Raw genomic sequence first — 21,079 nt, forward strand, 5'->3', positions numbered from 1 at the left:
AGTGATGAGCTCTGGGTGTTCTGTGCAGGCAAGGAATCATGAAATCCTACCCCGAAGCAAAGGAATGCACACTGCATGGAAAAGAATTGGAATTGAAGTGAAGGAAGGAAAGAAGACCATGTTCTACTTCATGAAGAGGGAGGTAAAAATGGAGTGATTTTTGCTCTCTTGTTCTCTTGATGATCATTTGCAAACACACTATGTTACGCTACACTAGATTCTGTTTGCATAAGGAGCCCTCAGAAAGCTGCCAGGAAGATTCAAATGTCAGAGCATGTCCATGTTCCATGGATATGTTCCTTCCAGTTTGCCCAGGAGAGAAATAAGGAAGAAGAGGAAAGGAGGTGTGAAGCAGTCAGGAGGTAGCCTTCCCCCTTTGTCAAGGAAGCCTTGGGCCAATGTCAATCGAGTAGAAGGAGAGGGGATCCCAGAGCTTTTTGGCAGGCAGGGGAGTTCCAGGTCTGCCTAGAGCTGACAGGGGTCCCTGAGGAGAGCTGAGGTAGGGGTGTGGCAGGCCTGAACTGCTGATCTGGAGGTTGGATCCCCAAGGAGCCGAGTTAAGGATGGTGGTCAGATGGAGCATCATGCTCCAGGGGGGGCAGCAGAACGTGGGGGAGGACTTATGAGGACACGCAATTTTTCACTGGCTCTGACAGCCCGTGCAGCTCCCAACAGACTGGTTACCTGCTAGGTGGCAGGCGGACTCCTACGGTATGACTTCAGGGTTCCCAAGCCAGAGAGTTTGTGGGACAGGCCCCTGTAGAAGGAAGCCTGAAAAACGCAACTTAGGGTTAGCCTTATGGACTTGGGGAATGGCTGCTCCGATCTGCCAGCGTGGAGAGGGCTCCCCTTGGGGGTGACTTCAGGAAATGGGTCCTGCAGTGTGGCAGAATCTGGGTTTCTGGGCAGGGAGACCAACGAGGGTGGGGGTAGTTTACAAGAAAGACCAGGTTAGTTCCACTCCAAAATCGGGATCAACATGGAGAGGACACTCGTGAGAATTGGCCGGAGTTAGGCAGCCCTGAGGACCGCCCTGTCCCCTGTGGCCGAGGTCACTTACAAAATTGGGACATTTGGCAGCCACAGGGAAAACACACCGAGACGAAGGCACAGGGGAGCATTCCAGGAGCACAATTGAAGGAGGGGTTGTGGCCAGGCGTCCAACTTGGACTGTCTGCGCCGCTGGGGCATCCGAGGATAGGTTGGCCTCACTGAGGTCACGAAAGATCCTCTCGCTCCGAAGCTTGTCCAAAGCGCCGAAAGGCACCATTTCCGCTGGGTTTGAAGCAGAAGTAGAGGAGCAGGACTCAGGGTTCCCCAGAGGGAGGCCCCCAGGGACAGGACCCTGGAAACGGAAGGCTGAGGAAACAGGCAAGGCTTTGTGCCCGCCCCGGGGGCAGGCCCGGCCACATCGGGCAACGCCAGGGAGGGGACCCCCCGAGGCTGAGGACCAGGAGGCCTTGGGCTGACCAGCGCCTGACTCCCATAGAGCTCTCTGGCGGTGTTCGGACATCACTTCTCGCGATGCCAGGCCAGTCCGAGGGGGGCGGCCCTGCAGACCTGCGGCGCCTGAAGCGAGTTCGCAGGGCTTTTTCCAGCCATTTCTCACGAGCCTTCTGCCCAAACCGACTCCGGTTTGGGCAGAACGCTCGTGAGAATTGGCCGGCGTTGAGCAGCCCTGTGGACCGCCCTGTTCCCCTTGGCCGAGGGCCCTTTCTCGCTCGGGGCATGTCGCGGCCACCTGGAGAACGCGCCAAGATGACGCGGCCCACCCGGGGGCCCCGGCACAGGGGACCGTTCCTGAGCAGAGTTGTGGGAGGCGTTGTGGCCGGGCGTCCGTGGCTGATTTCTTTTTTCTTTCTTTTTTTTTTTTAATAAAGATTTTATTTATTTATTTGTCAGAGAGAGAGAGCGAGTGAGAGTGAGCACAGGCAGACAGAGTGGAAGGCAGAGTCAGAGGGAGAAGCAGGCTCCCTGTGGAGCAAGGAGCCCGATGTGGGACTCGATCCCAGGACGCTGGGATCCTGACCTGAGCCGAAGGCAGCTGCTTAACCCACTGAGCCACCCAGGCGTCCCCCGTGGCTGATTTCTTGGACCACTTGCGTGTCCAAGACTGGGCTGGCCTCGGTGGGGGCAGGAAAGTTTCTCTCACTCTGAGGCTTTTCCGCCACTCTGCCCTGGCACCGTTTGCGCCGGGGCTGTAGGGGGAGTCCTGGCGCTGGACTCGGGTTCCCCAGTTGGAGGCCCCGAGGGACAGGACCCTGGAAATGGCAGGCTGAGAAAGGAGGCAAGGGTTGGTGCCCGGGCCTCGGGGCAGGTCAGGCCCCATCGGACAGCACCCTGGAGAAGACCCCCAGAGGCTGAGGAACAGGAGGCATCCGGCTTGCCGGCGCCTGACTCCCGGAGTCCTTTGTGGCGCGGTTTGGGTGCGACCACTCTCAATCCCATGCCAGACGTGCGGCGCCCGAAGCGAGTTCGCTGGTCGTTTTCCAGCCAATTCTCACAAGGGTTCTGCCCAAATCGAATGCTGGTGAGAATTGGCCGGCGTTGGGCAGACCTGCAGAGCGGAAGACCCACGTGGCCGAAGACCCTTTCTCACTGGGGGCATGTCGCGGCCTCCCAGAAAACGACGCTGCCCACCCTGGCGCCCCGCCTCAGTGGAGCGTTCCAAGAGCAGAGTTGAGGCGAGGGTTGTGGCCGGGTGTCCTCCGATTTCTTGCACCACTGGGTCGCCCCAGGCTGGGATGGCCTCTGTGGGGGCTTGAAATTTCCCCTCGCACTGAGGCTTTTCCGCAGCAAAGAAAGGTACCGTTTGTGTTCGGGTGGTAAGGTCATTCGTGGCTGGGGACTCCGCGTTACCCAATTGGAGATCCGGAGGGACAGGACCCTGGAATCGGGAGGCTGAGAAAGCAGGCGAGGGTTCGTGCCCCAGCCTCGGGCAGGCCCGGCCCCATTAGTCAGAGCCAGGGAGGGGACCGCCTTAGAGTGAGGAGCAGGAGGCGTTGGCCAGTCCTGCACTGGACTCCCAGAGGGCTTTCTGGAGGGGTTCGAGCCGCGACCACTGGGGATGCTGGGCCAGTCCCTGGGGGCGGGTCTGCAGATGTGCGGCTCCTGAAGCTAGTTCGCCGGGGCATTCTGGCCAATTCTCAAGAGCATTCTGCCCAAATTGGGATTGATTTGGGCAGAACACTCTTGAGAATTGGCCGGGGTTGGGCGACCCTGCAGAGCACCCAGTCCCCTGTGGCTGAGGGCCCTTTCTAGCTCGGGGCATGTCGCGGTCACCCGGAAAACACGCGGAGATAGCGCAGCCCACCCATGGGCCCAGGGGCAGGCTAGCTCCCCTGGAGCAGAGTTGAGGGAGGAGCTGTGGCCAGGTATTTGCCTCCAACATTTCGGGCCGCTGGGGCAACGAAGGTTGGGACTGGCTTCATTGGGGTCACGAATATTTCATTCTGAGGCTTTTCCACAGCTCCGAAAGGCACCGTTTGCGCCAGGGTGGCAGGAGGACTCAGAAACTTGGGTTTCCCCAAGTGGAAGGCTCGAGGGACAGGACCCTGGAAATGGGAGGCTGTAAAAACAGGCGAGGGTTAGGTCCCGGGCCTCGGGGCATGCCCAGCCCCATCGGCCAGCACCAGGGAGGGGACCGCTGGAGGCTGAGGAACAGTAGACCTTGGCCTCACCTGCTCCTGACACTGGGAGGGCTTTCTGGTGGGGTTGGAGCTGCGACCACTCGGGATCCCGGGCCAGGCCCAGGGCTGGCCCTGCAGACGTGTGGCATCTGTCTCGGGGATTTTCGGTCAATTCTCACGAGTATTCTGCCCAAGTAGGCATTGATTTGGGCAGAAAGCTCGTGAGAATTGGCCGGCGTTGGCCGGCCCGGCGGATTACCCTGTGCCTTTTTACCTAGAGCGCTTTCTTGCTCGGAGCATGTCGTGTCCACCCGGCAAACACGCCGAGACTTTGTGACCCACTCGGGGGCTGCAGTGCAGGAGAGCTTTCTTGGAGCAGAGTTGAGGGAGTTGTTAGAATTTTGGTCTTTTATCTCCAATAGAACAGTAAGTGTGTATTTCCTACAAAGTATCAAACTGTATCAGAAGTAGGAAATCAGCATCACTACCATGCAATCCTCAGATCCCAGTTAGGTTTGGCCTTTTGTCTTTTCAAACATTAGGATTCATTTCACACTGGCAATTTGCTTTCAGTTTTCATGTCTTTTTAATGCCCTTCAATATGGAACAATTCTGCAGGTTTATTTAACTTTCATATCCTTGATCATTTGGAAAATCACAGCTCAGTTATTCTGTGGCCTCCAGTTTTGGTTTGTCTGTTTCCTCATGACTAGATGCAGGTTATTACAGAAGTGAATCTGTGCATTTCTGCCCGCATCGAATCAGATGGTATTTGACTTTGATTTGTCACATTACCGGTACTGTTTTTTTGACTGCTTCATGGTGCCTGCTTCCCCACTGTAAAGCACACTTTTCCTTTGTAATTATTAAATATTTAGTGGATACTTTGAAACTCTGTAAATACCCCATTCTTCATTAATTTACTCATTTATTAATACTAGTATAGACTCCTGCTTTCCTACTTTATTTCAGTGGGCTATGTTTTCTTAATATCATTTTTTATTTTGGCTGGCTCAGATTGTCCCAGATTTGGTCAGTGGGAGCCCCATCATGCTGGCTCATGTTCCAAACATTCCTGAGCAAGTCCTTGCTTTCTGGTTTGAAAAGGTGTTCTGGGCTTATCTTGTATGTTCCCTGCTCTAAGTCTGGAATCTGCTATCGCCTGAAAAACACTGGTTCCTTTTAGGGGAAATGGTATTCCTGGGTGTTAGGTGTGCTCATCGCTATTCGGATTCTGCTCTTCCAAGGGCCCTGGACACTGATAGGAAACACACACACACACACACACACACACACACACACTATCTATTTATCCACTTTTCCATCTTGGAATCCATGAGTTTACACTCATACCTACAGCTCCCAATCCAATATCACAAGACTTATATTATTTTTCTCTCTTTCCATATTTGTAAGTCGCTCTTCTGACAGTGAGAAGCCTGGCTCTAGTTATCCTTAATATATTTACTTATGTGATCAATCCCTTGTATGCAAACCATCTTCCAGCATGACTCCAACCCCCACAGGAGCACAGATGCCTTCCTCAAATTCACTTGGGCTCCAGCTCCCCAGCCAGTCTGTCTCTTCCACATGGATGTCTTCTTCATCCTGCTCAGGCTCTGAAAACTCATGACACACTTCTCTTCTTTGTCCATGCCCTCCCCAATCTGCTTGGAGTCTAAGACACCCACTACCACCAACCAGGCTGCCCCTCCATGTCTTCCATAGTGGTTTAAAAATATGTGTGCAAATTCTTTGAAACTTTTCCCTTTAAAAGGTGTCACCTAATCCCCCTCTCCTTGATGATAGGCTGCATTTAGTAACTCACTTCTAATGAATAAAATATGATAGAAATTATACCATATGACTTTCTAAGCTAGTTCATTAGGAAAACATAACTTCTTCCCAGCTCACTTTCCAGGATCACTGTCTCTCAGGGAAGCCTGAGAAGGGAAGTCCTCATGTTATAAGGACACTCAACCATCCTATGGACAGAGTCACATATGGATAGGCCCACACAGGAAAAAAATGAGCTTGTTAGCCCTGACTTTTCAGGCATGAAGTGAGACACTGTAGAAATGGATCCTCCAGCCTCAGCCAAGAAAGACTTCGGATTAAGTCAGCTCTTAGCCATCAAGGCTGCCAGGCTGAGAAATCACAGGACAGAAACAAGCTGTGTCTGTTATGTCCTGTCTGAATTCTTGACTGTGAGATAGTGAAAAGATATAGTTCTACCCCCACAAGGTTGGGCGGTAATTTCTAATGCAGCAAGAGATAACTAATACACGTTCATTACTCTGCTCAGGTTGTGACACCCTCACTGAGCTAACCTTCTGCAGGGCTATCCTTACCCTTCTCAGACTCTGATACCTATGCGAGGCCACTGTCCTATGTAAACACCCTCGTGGGGCAGCCTAGTTTCCAATTCGGTGGGCCAGGCCACTCTTCTACACAAATGCTCTCTGAACCCCATTCAGTCACCAATACCCCACTCTATGCCTCCAACGCTCCTTCCACTCCAGGTACAAATGCCTTCCTTGCTCTGTCCTGCCTAGTGCCTTTAGGATAGAATTTTCCAAGAACTTAAGAGAAGAATAAAAATAAAAAGAAATAGAAGAGGAATAAGAAGCTACGACTTTGTGCTTCTCAGTTTCCTTCCTTAAATTGTCCAGAGTTCAAAACAATGGTCTCACCCATAGTCCTGGAATTAATTGTTTCCTCCATGATGTTTTCGGATGGTGGCCATTAGGACCCCCAAAGCCTTGCCTCAATTGGTATTTCTTTCCAGGCAACCCTAAGCAATAGTTAAATCATTGATTTTGTCCCTTACTTGCCATAACCTACAAGTTCTCATCCCTAAATACCTACTGTTTGTTATCTATGGGTGCACAACAACAAATTACAACTTAGGCTATTGAAACAACACATCCTTATTATCTCCCAGTGTTCATGGGTCAGGGTCTGGGCACAGTGTTTCTGCATCTTCCATGTCAGGGTCTCTCTCAAGGTGGCAAAATCAAATCTGCGGTCTTATCTGAATGTTGACTCAGGAGGGATCCATGTTCAAGCTCACTCACATGGTTCTCTCTCTCTCTCTCTCTCTTTTTTTTTTAAGATTTTATTATTTATTTGACAGAGAGAGAGAATGAGAGAGGGAATATAAGCAGGGGAGTGGGAGAGGGACAATCAGGCTTCCTGCTGAGCAGGGAGCCCAATGTGGGGTTCAATCCCAGGATCTGAAGATCATGACCCAAGCTGAAGGTAGATGCTTAACCTACTGAGCCACCCAGGCACTCCTCACTCACATGGTTCTCAACAGGGTTCAGTTCCTCATAACCTGTTGATCAGTTCCTTGTCATTTGGACATCTCTAACACATCAACAAATTTCATTAAAGCATGTAAAAATGGAAGGTCATAGGGCAAGATGGAGGTCACAGTCTTTTGTAACTTAATCAGCCCATCACTTTTCCAGTATTTGTTAGAAGCAAGTCCCCACATCCAGAACACACAATAGTATAAAGTACAGGAGGGGAGGAGCTTTGGGAACTGTCTTAAAGTCTGTCTGTAACAATTACCTTCAACGCTATCCAGGGAAGATGACCATTTCCCCCTAACTTAAGGAAAAATTATCTCTAGAAAATTAGACTTAGAGTTCTAAGGAGTTCTTGATATTCTCAAAACCACTATGAGGAATGTAGTGAACACTTTATAGGGTTTTGAATGAGCAAGTGAGGGAACAAATGAACTAACACACTAGCCTCCCATGGGTGGGAGTTATTTGATGGCAGGTTCAGCTTGGGAAAGCTCATAAAAATCATAGCTTAATATTACACAGCCATTGTTTAAAACATGGGATATCTATATTTACTCATTTGGAAAGTTGTCAACAATATATTACCAAGTGGAAAGAGCAAGTTCTAGAACATGAACCCATTCTGAACCAAAATTCAGGTACATTAAATTCCAAGATGTTATCAACCTTTCAAGTATCCAGGAACAAAATTCAGGACAGGATCATGATGTAACAAAAATTGGAAATTCAGAGTTATTTATTTATGAAATTTGGAGATTTTAATTAATTTAATTTTTTTTTTTTAAAATAGGCTCCATACCCAATGTGGGGCTTGAACTCACAACTCTGAGATCAAGAGTCTTATGCTCCACCAAATGAGCCAGCCAGGCACCCCAAATTTGGAGATTTTAAGAGAGAATTAAAGGAGAATAGTCTTTCAGAATACATTGGACATCCCAAAGAGAATCAATATTGTTGGTTCTATGCAGAAGGGACATCATCAATTTTTTACTGCTGTATCACACGTTATCTCAAAACTTAGTGACTTAAAATAATAGCAAAGATTTTATTATTATCTCTCTCATTTCCCATTGACTGGGCTCAGCCAGGCAGTTGTCAGTGGCATCTCTCACGTGGTTGTAATCAAACCATGGCTGGGGCCTGAGTCTTTCTTATGGCTGGAACTTCAGCAAGGGCTCATCTGTACGTGGCCTCCCCATGTTGTCTGGGCCTCCTCCCTGTATGGCAGCTGGCTTTCATGAATTAATGTCCCAATAGGAGAAAGGCAGGCAGAAACTGATCTGATTTTGTGACCCAGTCTCAGAAGTCAGGGCATATCACTTCTGTATTCTGCTGTTTAGAAGCAAATTACTAGGGACAGCACATATTCAAGGGAAGGAGAATTAGACACCAGTCCTGATGGAGAGAATCTCCAAGAATTTCTGGGCATATTTTAAAAACCACCACAAAAGTCCTGGGGGAGACTACTCTGGGCTCTGTAAGCAAAGGCTTCCTGGGGAAATGCTTTGACAGTTGAATAATGAGGAGGGAACACACCAGCTTTAGGGGAGACAGAAGTAGGAATGGGCTCTGGACGTGCAGTGGTCTAGGGCATGGAGCAGAAGAGTTCGTTCCCTATGCCCAGTACTAGACCCATTCCTGGGTATCCAATGTGCCCACTGCTCAAGTCTGGCTCTTCCTGAGCAGTGCAGTCTGACCTGGCAAATGATGCAGACAGACCTGTTTCCCAGCCCAGTCATGGTGCCTATTACCTCTCAAATTTGGTTGAGTTACCCTCATCTCTTTAGGGATTATATTAGTCAGGTCCTGGCACTAAACATGAGACACACTCAATAGGGATAATTTAAGGAGAGCTTAATAAAAAGACTATTGACAAAGGTGTGAATAAGGTGTAGAGTAACCACTGGGGGATTGTGCTGTACTCCAAGACCGGGATGAGTCCTATTGTTCCTAAACAATAGGACTGTCTGTCACCTCCCCTGGCCTGAAGGACAAAACCTGGAGACAGGGAGGCTGTGTGGAGGGCTGCTCTACAGGTGATGGAACCGTTGGTGGCCGGACAAAGCCAGCCAGTGGGGTTCTTCAGAGGGAACTGGGGAACAAACATCTCAAGGCCTTTCTCTTCTGCCTGCCACCTCCTACTGGAGCTTCCCACTGGCCAAACCCAAGGGGAAGCCATAGCAGAAAAAAACTGGCAAATTCTTTCTCCACAGCTCAGTCCCTGGGGGCACGCAACGGTGGGAGAGGGGTGGAAAGCTGATCTGGTGGGGCAAACAGAAGATGCCAGGCACAGAGATCAAATGGGAAAATGAATGAAGACTGCCTGGCCCAGAGAAGATGCTAGGAAGACCTGAGTTTCAAAGCTCTGTTCAAAAGATGTAGAAAAGGTGGTGCTTCCAACTCACGGAGCTTTACTTGGCATAAAAATGCATGTGAGTGTGTCCTAACACATAACATTTAAAGGTTCATCATTTCCCCTTGGGAAGGAGGAAGGCAAACAGAGCCTGCTTGGGAGGCATAGCAAGCCTCTAGTGACATCTAGTGGTGGTTTAATGCATGGGAAAATGTGAGGATTTGGGATGTCCCCATCCCGCCAACTGTTACAAACCTCAGTAGTGGTTTCCACCCAAATTGCACGAGTCATCTAGGCCTCCTAGAATCTGCCATCATAGTTTTAGTCACACCTTTCGTGGAACCCATATAAACATATAATTGGGCAAAAAGTGCCTGCAGAAGATTCAGAATAAATTTTGTAATCATAGTGAGATGTGCTATCAGACAAAAATGAAAAGTAATGGAAGAGATATCTGCAATTCTACAATCATTACACAAATAGTCAAGCCACAGAAGCAAACTAAGCATCCCCAAATGGGTGAATGGTTAAAGAAGATGTGATATATCATATGGGGGAATATTTTTCTGACACAAGAAAGAAGGAAACCCTGCCTTTTGTGACAATACACCTAATGAAATAAGTCAGACAGAGAAAGACAAATACTATATATATATCTTTATGTGTGGAATCTAAAAAACACAAAAAACAAACAAACTCAAAAAGACAGGGACTGAGGATGGAGAATGGGAGAGATGTTGCTTAAGGGCACATGCTGGAGACTAGTAGATAAATTGGAGGTTTAATACACCATACAGTGATTAGAGACAACAAACGTGTATTCTGTATTATAAACATTAAATTCACTAAGAGCTTAGATCTTAATTGTTCTCACCACTAGAAGAAACGATAAATATGTGACATGACAGAGATATTAGCTAACACTACAATGGCAGTCAGATTGTAACATAAATGCATCAAATCAATATGCTGTACACCTTAAAATTACACCATGTTATATGTCAATTATATCTCAATAAAAAATGAGAATTGATATTTGCCCATCACTCATCAGCCAACCTCAATCAAGTGTCTGGTTCACTGATGCCTTTCTCTTCCTCTTTCTCTCTTTAAAGTAGTTTCTTTGGGGCACCTGGGAACAGACCCATAACCAATAAGGAGATTGAAACAGTCATCAAAAATATCCAAACAAACAAAAACCCAGGGCCAGAAGGCTTCCCAGGGGAATTCTACCAAACATTTAAAGAAGAATTCATTCCTATTCTCCTAAAACTGTTCCAAAAAATAGAAATGGAAGGAAAACTTCCAAACTCATTTTATGAGGCCAGCATCACCTTGATCCCAACCAGAGAAGGGTCCCAAAAAAGAGAATTACAGACCAATATCCTTGATGAACACAGATGCGAAAATTCTCAACAAAATACTAGCCAATAGAATCCAACAGTACATTAAAATGATTATTCACCACGACCGAGTGGGATTTATTCCAGGGCTGCCAAGGTTGGTTCAATATCCGCAAATCAATCAATGTGATACAATACATTAATAAAAGAAAGAACAAGAACCATATGATACTCTCAATAGATGCTGAAAAAGTATTTGACAGAGTACAGCATCCCTTCCTGATCAAAACTCTTCAAAGTGTGGGGATAGAGGGCACATACCTCATTATCATCAAAGCCATCTCTGAAAAACCCATAGCAAATATTGTTCTCAATGGGGAAAAACTGAGAGCTTTTCCCCTAAGGTCAGGAACATGGCAGGGATATCCACTATCACCACTGTTATTCAACATAGTACTGGAACTCCTAGCCTCAGCAATCAGACAACAAAAAGAAATTAAAGGCATCCGAATCAGCAAAGAAGAAGTCAAATTCTCACTCTGCAGATGATATGAAACTATATGTGGAAAACCCAAACTATATGTGGAAAACTATACGTGGAAAACTATATGTGGAAAACCCAAAATACTCCACTCCAAAATTGCTAGAACTAGTACAGGAATTGAGTAAAGTGTCAGGATATAAAATCAATACACAGAAATCAGTTGTATTTCTTTACACCAACAACAAGACAGAAGAAAGAGAAATTAAGAAGTCAATCCCATTTACAATTACATCCAAAACCATAAGATACCTAGGAATAGACCTAACCAAAGAGGCAAAGAATCTATACTCAGAAAACTATAAAGTACTCATGAAATAAATTGAGGAAGACAGAAAGAAATGGAAAAACGTTCCATGCTCCTGGATTGGAAGAACAAATATTGTGAGAATGTCTATGCTACCTAAAGCACTCTACACATTTAATGCAATCCCTACCAAAATCCCATCCATTTTTTTTTCAAAGAAATGGAACAAATAATCCTAAAATTTATATGGAACCAGAAAAGACGTCAAATAGCCAAAGGAATATTGAAAAAGAAAGCCAAAGTTGGTGGCATCACAATTCCGGACTTCAAGCTCTATTACAAAGCTGTCATCATTGAGACAGTATGTTACTGGCACAAAAACAGACACATAGATCAATGGAACAGAATAGAGAGCTCAGAAATAGACCCTCAACTCTATGGTCAACTAATTTTCAACAAAACAAGAAAGAATGTCCAATGGAAGAAAGACAGCCTCTTCAACAAATGGTGTTGGGAAAATTGGACAGCCACAGCAGAAAAATGAAATTGGACCATTTCCTTACACCACACATGAAAATAGACTCAAAATGGATGAAGGACCTCAATGTGAGAAAGGAATCTATCAAAATCCTTGAGGAGAACACAGGCAGCAACCTCTTCTACCTCAGCCGCAGCAACATCTTCCTAGGAACATTGCCAAAGGCAAGGGAAGCAAGGGCAAAAATGAACTATTGGGATTTCATCAAGATCAATAGCTTTTGCACAACAAAGGAAACAGTTAACAAAACCAAAAGACAACTGACAGAATGGGAGAAGATATTTGCAAACAACATATCAGACTAGTATCAAAAATCTATAAAGAGCTTAGCAAACTCAACACCCAAAGAACAAATAATCCAATCAAGAAATGGGCAGAGGGGCGCCTGGGTGGCTCAGTGGGTTAAGCCGCTGCCTTGGGCTCAGGTCGTGATCTCAGGGTCCTGGGATTGAGTCCCGTATCCGGCTCTCTGCTCGGCAGGGAGCCTGCTTCCCTCTCTCTCTCTGCCTGCCTCTCCGTCTACTTGTGATTTCTCTCTGTCAAATAAATAAATAAAATCTTTTTTAAAAAGTAAAAAAAAAAAAAAAGAAATGGGCAGAGGACATGAACAGACATTTCTGCAAAGAAGACATCTAGATGGCCAACAGACACATGAAAAATTGCTCCACATCACTCAGCATCAGGGAAATACAAATCAAAACCACAATGAGATACCACCTCACACCAGTCAGAATGGGTAAAATTAACAAGTCAGGAAATGACAGATGCTGGCAAGGATGCGGAAAAAGGGGAACCCTCCTACACTGTTGGTGGGAATGCGAGCTGGTGCAGCCACTCTGGAAAACAGCATGGAGGATCCTCAAAAAGTTGAAAATAGAGCTACCCTATGACCCCGCAATTGCACTACTGGGTATTTACCCTAAAGATACAAGTGTAGTGATCCAAAGGGGTATGTGCACCCGAATGTTTATAGCAGCAATGTCCACAAAAGCCAAACTATGGAAAGAACCTAGATGTCCATCAACAGATGAATGGGTAAAGAAGATGTGGTATATATATATAATGGAACACTATGCAGCCATCAAAAGAAATGAAATCTTGCCATTTGCACTGACATGGATGGAACTGGAGGGTATTATGCTTAGCGAAATAAGTCAATTGGAGAAAGACAACTATCATATGCTCTCCCTGATATGAGGAAGTAGAGATGCAATGTGGGGAGTTTGGGGGGTAGGAAAAGAAAAAATGAAACAAGATGGGATCAGGAGGGAGACAAACCATAAGAGACTCTTAATCTCACAAAACAAACTGAGGGTTGCTGGGGGGAGGGGGGCCAGGAGAGGGTGATGGGGTTATGGACATTGGGGAGGGTATGTGCTATGGTGAGTGCTGTGAAGTGTGTACACCTGGCGATTCACAGACCTGTACCCCTGAGGCTAATAATACATTATATGTTTATAAAAAATATTAAAAAATTTTTAAAAAGAATATGAAATTTACTTGGTATTTCTCTATTATACATTTATGTTATTCTAGATTGTTTTTGTTTTTATAGGAAAATGTTGTCATGGACATTTTTATACCTCAGAGTTGGTCCTATTTGAACGTAGTTTCCCATATTTCCTGAAGCAAGATTCCAGGGTATGGGCCTGAAGGTGAGATACATGGCATTCAACACCAAAGGCTGCATATCTAAGCTAAGCTAATGTTGGGGAAACGTTCTGCTTTGTTAGAACAAATATGCTTGGGCCTCAGAAGGACTAAGATGTGGAGTAAAAGGGTCAGATCACACAGGCTTGGATATGAGTCCTTTGCTTATTGAGGTTATGCATAAAAAAGTAACTATACCACAATGAGATACCACTTCATACTCTTTTAGATGACTATTATTTAAAAAATGAAAATGTGGGGTACCTGGGTGGTTCAGTTGTTGGGTTTCTGCCTTCAGCTGGGGTCATGATCCCGGGGTCCTGGGATCAAGCCCCACATTGGGCTGCCTGCTCAGTGGGAGGCCTGCTTCTCCCTCTCCCACTCCTCTGCTTGTGTTTCCTCTCTCGCTGTGTCTGTCTCTGTCAAATAAATAAAATCTTTTTAAAAATACAAATAGATAAATAAAAAATGAAAATGTTGGTGGGGATGTGGAGAACTTGGAACCCTTGCATATTGCTGGTGGAGAAACAAAAGACACACTTGCTGTGGAAAACAGTAGGACTGTTCCTCAAAACTGTTAAGTATAGAATTACCATATGACCCAGCTGTCCCACTTCCAGACACATACCCAAAAGGACAGAAAGCAGGAACTCGAACAGATATCTCTACACCAAAATCCATAGTGGCATTTTTCACAAAGCCAGAAGGTAGACCCCACCCAAGTGTCCATCAGGAGACAAATGGATAAGCAAGTTGTGTTACATTTAGGCTACAAAATATTATTCAGCCTTAAAAAGGAGATTCTGATACATGGTTGAGCCTTGAAAACATTACACTAAGTGAAATAAGCCAAATTTTAAAAAACCACAAAGATATTGTAGGATTCTGCTTATGTGAGGTATGTAGAACAGGCAAAGTTGCAGAGACTGAAAATAGAATGGAGGTGCTAGGGTTGGAGGGAGGGAAGAACGTGAAGGTATTGTGCAATGGGCATGGGGTTTCTGTTTGGAATGACAAAGAAGTTCTCAATAAGGATAGTGGCAGTGGCTGAACAACATTGTGAATGTGCTTAATGCCCCTGAAATGTATACTTAACAATGGTTAAAATGATAAATGTTTGATAATATAATGATAATTAAAAAACAAAAATGAGGGGCACCTGGATGGCTCAGTGGGTTAAGCCTCTGCCTTAGGGTCAGGTCATGATCCCAGGGTCCTGGGATTGAGCCCTGAGTCAGGCTCTCTGCTCGGCCAGGAGGCTTCTTCCCCCTCTCTCTCTACCTGCCTCTCTGCCTACTTGTGATCTCTGTCTCTCTGTCAAATAAATAAATAAATAAAATCTTAAAAAAAAAACAAATATGATAAAAATAATAAAAATGATAAACAAATGTAAGGGCCTACTTAGCCAGAGTGAGCCATTTTGTTGTTTATGCAGTAAACTTAGATTGACTCTGCCCCCCCAGAGGAACTTACTTAGAGACAAGTCTGGGAAACCAGTAAAATATGACTGACCAGCCCCTGATAACAGATCCCATATACCAGGATGTGTTAGGTCAGGGGAGGTAACAGAGCGCAGAATACAAGGATGAGTCAAGCCAGGTGGAGACATCCAATCAGGAAAGCACCTCCCTAACCACCCAAGAATGTGGGCCCTGCCTTTTGGGTGCCAATTCTGACCAGAGTGATAGGCTAGTTCAAATAGCTATTATAATTCAATTGGCCTCCTGTGTGTGGCCAGGCTCAATCACATGGACTTTGCTCTATAAAAGTTAGTCTTTTAAGAGGCTGGGAAATGTCACCTCTTTGCAAGAGACGGCTCTAGCCGGTCAGTTTGATTCTTGATGCTTGGCACGAAATAATAAAGCTTTGCTTGACCTTCGCTTTGTATCAGTCTTGCTCCTTTGACCATGGACCCAACACGAATAAAATGATAAAAATAAAATGATAAACATTTTAAAAAGATAAAAAATAAAATGATAAATAAACAACATATATTTTACCACAATACAAAAGATATGTAGACCCAAATGAAAGAAAAAAAATAGTTATAAATCCCTTTATTGAAGTAGTATTGGCGTTTTCAGAGGAGTGAATTGAGATGTACATTTTTAATCCACTTCTGTATCTGCTCGGTGAACACATGTAAAATGAATAAATGAATCAGATCTAAGAGAAGTCTTTCTGGATATATACAGAGGAGCAATCACACATACCTTTACCTCTGCAGTCCTTTGTTCCATCTGTCTTTTAAGTTCAGAAGTGCCATATGAACTGATGATCATTATTTTTTTAATTAAAGATTTTATTTATTTATTTGACAATAAGAAACAGCAAGAGAGGGAACACAAGCAGGGGGAGAAAGAGAGGGAGAAGTAGGCTCCCTACCGAGCAAGGAGCCTGAAGCAGGGCTCTATCCTTGGAACCTAGGATCACGATGGGAGCGGGAGGCAGATGCTTAACAAATGAGCCATCCAGGTGTCCAAATGATCATTATTTGCTCAGGTCATGATCTCAGGGTCCTGGGATCGAGTCCCACATCGGGCTCTCTGCTCAGCAGGGAGCCTGCTTCCTCCTCTCTCTCTGCCTGCCTCTCTACCTGCTTGTGATCTCTGTCTGTCAAATAAATAAATAAAATATTTATTTAAAAAAATCATACAGTTCAGGGCACCTGGGTGTCTCTGTCAGTTAAACATCTGCCTTCGACTCAGGTCATGATCTTGGGGTCCTGGGATCAAGCTCTGCATTGGGTTCCCTGCTCAGTGGGGAGTCTGCTTCTTCCTCTCCTTCTGCCTGCTGCTCCCACTATTTGTGCTCTCTCTCTCAAATAAATATATAAATAAAATCTTTAACAAATCATCCGATTTCAGACTGTAACTATGTGGCAGAAAGTTCCCTCTCACAGATTCTCTGTCCTACTTCAAGTTTTTACCTCCTATTGCTAATTAGTTAAAACCATTACCTGTGTGTAGCTGTCAACCTCTCCCAGCCAGCTTTAGACCCAGGTCGACCCAGGACCTGGGACCAGCAGCCTCTTCTCAGGAGAGCCTCTTGTGTTCTCCTGTCTGACTGCCACCCCCACTGATGCCCTGTAATATGTACGCACACACACGCACGTATGCATGCACACAGTTATGGGAGTGCTTTACCCTCTTCCCCATTTGTTTTTTTTTTTGCCAAAGGTGAAGATCTGGAGATGCTGGCTGGGTTGTTGGTTCCCATATTTTCTCTGACTTCCACCTAGAGAACCCCCTAATGCACAGTCAGGTTCTGCAAGCAACAGAAGCCAATTCTGACAGATGTAAGGAAAACAGAATGCATAGAATGAATTGAAGGAGACTTGGAGACACAGGCCTGGGAAATAGGCATAGTGGAGGGAAGCCATACAGCCAGAAAGGCAGCAACAGTTGATGCTGTAAAATAAAACCAGAGCTGGGGAAGGAGACCACTGCTGCATCTATGTGGTCAGTCAGCATGGGGTGCAGGATATTATCCCTGGACCTCCTGTTAGCCCTGGACACCTTTGCTGTTCAGGACGTGGATGGTGCCCTCGTGACTGCTGATGACATAGAGAGGATTCTGGATACCATTAGCTCCCACTTCAGGTTTTGGGGAGGATGCAGTTGATTAGCTACTGATAGTGTAACAGATGAGTCTATGTCCTATGGGCAAAGAAAGCTGGAAAAGAGAGTATCTGGCCTTTATGGCTTCCATAGTGGAAAATGATCATCTCTGCCTTCCACCAAGAGTCATAGACAAGTTCATATACTTGGCAGCCTTAAAAGAAAGTCAAAGCTCCCTTTGACCCATCTTCACCTAGATTTCTCCCAGCCTGTGTTACTGGACTAGTCACTATCCAGACATTACATTCCTTGCAATGCATCACAGAGTTCCAGAAGATTTAAAGAAAAAAAAAATTTAAAAAGCAACCAAAAAATGACCTCTGATGTTGGAAATGAGTGATGCTTTCTTGGATGGAGATGGCTGTGTGGGTGTGTAAAATAATTTTATTGCATCCTTACCAGATTTGATGATACCATTGTTGTTCGGTTTTTGTAATTTACTTTTTCATAAAGGTAACACTTCTCTCAAATATCAAAACAGTGTTTAAAAGTTCATGCTTGTAATGGCCACGGTCGCCAAACTGTGGAAAGAATCAAGATGCCCTTCAACGGACGAATGGATAAGGAAGATGTGGTCCATATACACTATGGAGTATTATGCCTCCTTCAGAAAGGATGAATACCCAACTTTTATAGCAACATGGACGGGACTGGAAGAGATTATGCTGAGTGAAATAAGTCAAGCAGAGAGAGTCAATTATCATATGGTTTCACTTATTTGTGGAGCATAACAAATAGCATGGAGGACATGGGGAGTTAGAGAGGAGAAGGGAGTTGAGGGAAATTGGAAGGGGAGGTGAACCATGAGAGACTATGGACTCTGAAGAACAATCTGAGGGTTTTGAAGGGGCAGGGGGTGGGAGGTTGAGGGAACCAGGTGGTGGGTATTGGAGAGGGCACAGATCGCATGGAGCGCTGGGTGTGGTGCAAAAACAGTGAGTACTGTTATGCTGAATATATATTTAAAATATTAAAAAAAAAGTTTGTGCTTAAAAGTCTTGGTTGCACTTAAGCCCCCATCCAGCCCATTACCTCCCCACCTGCTTTCTCCTTTTTTTTTTTTAAAGATTTTTAATTTATTTATTAGAGAGAGAGAGAGTATGAGTAGGGGGAGGGGCAGGTGAAGAGGGAGAAGCAGACTCCCCGATGAGCATGGAGCCTGATAAGAGGCTTGATCCAAGGATCCTGGGATCATGACCTGAGATGAAGGCAGACACTTAACTGACTGAGCCACCCAGGTGCTCCTCCCCATCTGCCTTCTATAGAGAACCACTTTTTTTTATTTCTTTGTTGCGAATCCTTCCAGTGGTTATTTATGCAAGTGAAAGTAAATATAGAATGTAGTATACAAAATGGTGGCTACAGCTAATAATACTGTATTGCATATTGGGAAGTTATTAAGAGAGTAGATCATAGAAGTTCCCATCATGGGTCACCTGGGTGCTACAGTCTGTTGAGTATCCAACTCTTGGTTTCTGCTTGGGTGGTCATCCCAGGGTGCTAGAATCAAACCCAGCTTCTGGCTCTGTGCTCAATGTACAATCTGCTTGAGTTTCTCTCTCCCTCTCCCTCTGCCCCTTCCCCTGTTATCCCTCCACACAAGCGCTCTCTCTCTCAAATTAGTAAATAAATCTTGGGGCACCTGGGTGGTTCAGTGGGTTAAAGCCTCTGCCTTTGGCTGAGGTCATGATCTCACAGTCTTGGGATCAAGCCCCACATTGGGCTCTCTGCTCGGCAGGGAGCCTGCTTCCCCCTCTCTGTCTCTGCCTGCCTCTTTGCCTGCTTGTGATCTCTCTCTCTGTCAAATAAATAAATAAAATCTTTTAAAAATAAGTAAATAAATCTTAAAAAAAAGAAGTTCCTATCACAATACAAATAGTTTTGTAACTATATGTGCTGATGAATGTTAACTAGATTTACTGTGATGATCACTTTGCAATATGTAAAATATTAAATCATTATTTTGTACACCTGAAACTAATATAGTATATAGAGGGAGAAGGACAGGCAGACTCCCTGCTGAGCATGGAGCCCCATTCGGGCTCATTAAAGGCAGATGCTCAACCGACTGAGCCAACCAAGTTCTTTTCTCCCTTTTTTTTTTTCTCAAAGATTTTTTAAAAAAATATTTTATTCATTTATTTGACACAGAGAGATCACAAGTAGGCAGAGAGGCAGGCAGAGAGAGGAGGAAGCAGGCTCCCTGCTGAGCAGAGAGCCCGACTCGGGGCTCGATCCCAGGACCCTGAGACCATGACCTGAGCTGAAGACAGAGGCTCAACCCACTGAGCCACCCAGGTGCCCCTCCTCAAAGATTTTATTTATTTACTTGATAGAGGCACAGCAAGAGAGGGAACACAAGCAGGGGGAATGGGAGATAGGGAAGCAGGCTTCCCGCTGAGTAGGGAGCCTGATGCAGGGCTCCATCCCAGGACCGTGGCATCATAACCTGAGTTGAAGGCAGACATTTAATGACTGAGCCACCCAGGCGCCCATCCTCCCCCTTTTTCTTACAAAAACAGGTAGGATATTATTTACACGATTCTGTTTCTGTCTTTTCTTTTTCATTTTATTTTTAAAAATTGAGATAGTTGACATATAATTAGTTTCAGGTGTAGGGAGTCAATATTGTACATATTGTGAAATGATCACAGTAAGTCCGGTTAGTATCTGTCACCACACATAGTGGCAGATTTTTGTGTGTGATGACAATTTTTTTTTTAAAGATTTTATTTATTTGTCAGAGAGAGCGAGCGAGAGCAAGCACAAGCAGACAGAGTGGAAGGCAGAGTCAGAGGGAGAAGCAGGCTCCCTGCGGAGCAAGGAGCCGTATGTGGGACTTGATCCCAGGACGCTGGGATCATGACCTGAGCCAAAGGCAGCTGCCCAACCAACTGAGCCACCCAGTCGTCCCAATGTGTGATGACAATTTTAAGATCAACTTTCTTAGCAACTTCTAATACAATACAGTATTATTAATTCTAGCCATCATGCTGCACATCTTCTCCCCAGGACTTGTCTTATGACTGGGAATTTGTACCTTTCGACCCCTTCACTTATCTCACCTCCCTCCCCAACCCCTCTGGCAACCACTAATCTGTTCTCTGTATCTGTGAGTTTGAGTTTGTTTTGTTTTGTTGTTTAGCTTCCACTTATAAATGAAATCATATAGTATTTGTCTTTCTTTATCTGACATTTCATTTAGTATGATGTCTTCAAGCTCCATCCATGTTGTTGATGGCAAATGGCAAGACTTTTTCTTTCTTATGGCTAAATAATATTCCATTATATCACATTTTGTTTATCCATTCATCTATTGATGAACACTTAGCTTGCTTCCATGCCTTGGCTATTATAAGTAATGCTGCAGTGAACATGAGAGTGCATGTGTCTTTCAAGTTAGTGTTTGTGTTACCTTCAGATAAATTTACCAAAGTGAAATTGTTGGACCATATGGTAGTTCTATTTTTAACTTTTTGAGGAACTTCCGTACTGTTTTCCCTAGTGACCATATGAATGTATATTCCCAGCAATGGTGCATATATGTTCCCTTTTCTCTACATGCTTGCCAACACTTGTTATTTCTTGTCTTTTTGATAATAACCAGGTATAAGGGGGATATCTCATTATCGTTTTGATTTGCCTTTCCCTATTGATAAGTAATTTTGAGCATCTTTTCTTTTTTTTTTTTTTTAAGATGTTATTTATTTGAGAGAAAGAGAAATAACAAGCAGAGGATGGGGCAGAGGGACAGAGAGAGTGGGAGAAGCAGACTCCCTGCTGGTCCCAAAGCCTGGTGCCAGGCTTGATCTCAGGACCCCAAGATCATGACCTGAGCTAAAGT

The sequence above is a fragment of the Mustela nivalis genome, assembly GCF_964662115.1.
Source record: "Mustela nivalis genome assembly, chromosome: 2".
Classification (NCBI taxonomy): Eukaryota; Metazoa; Chordata; class Mammalia; order Carnivora; family Mustelidae; genus Mustela; species Mustela nivalis.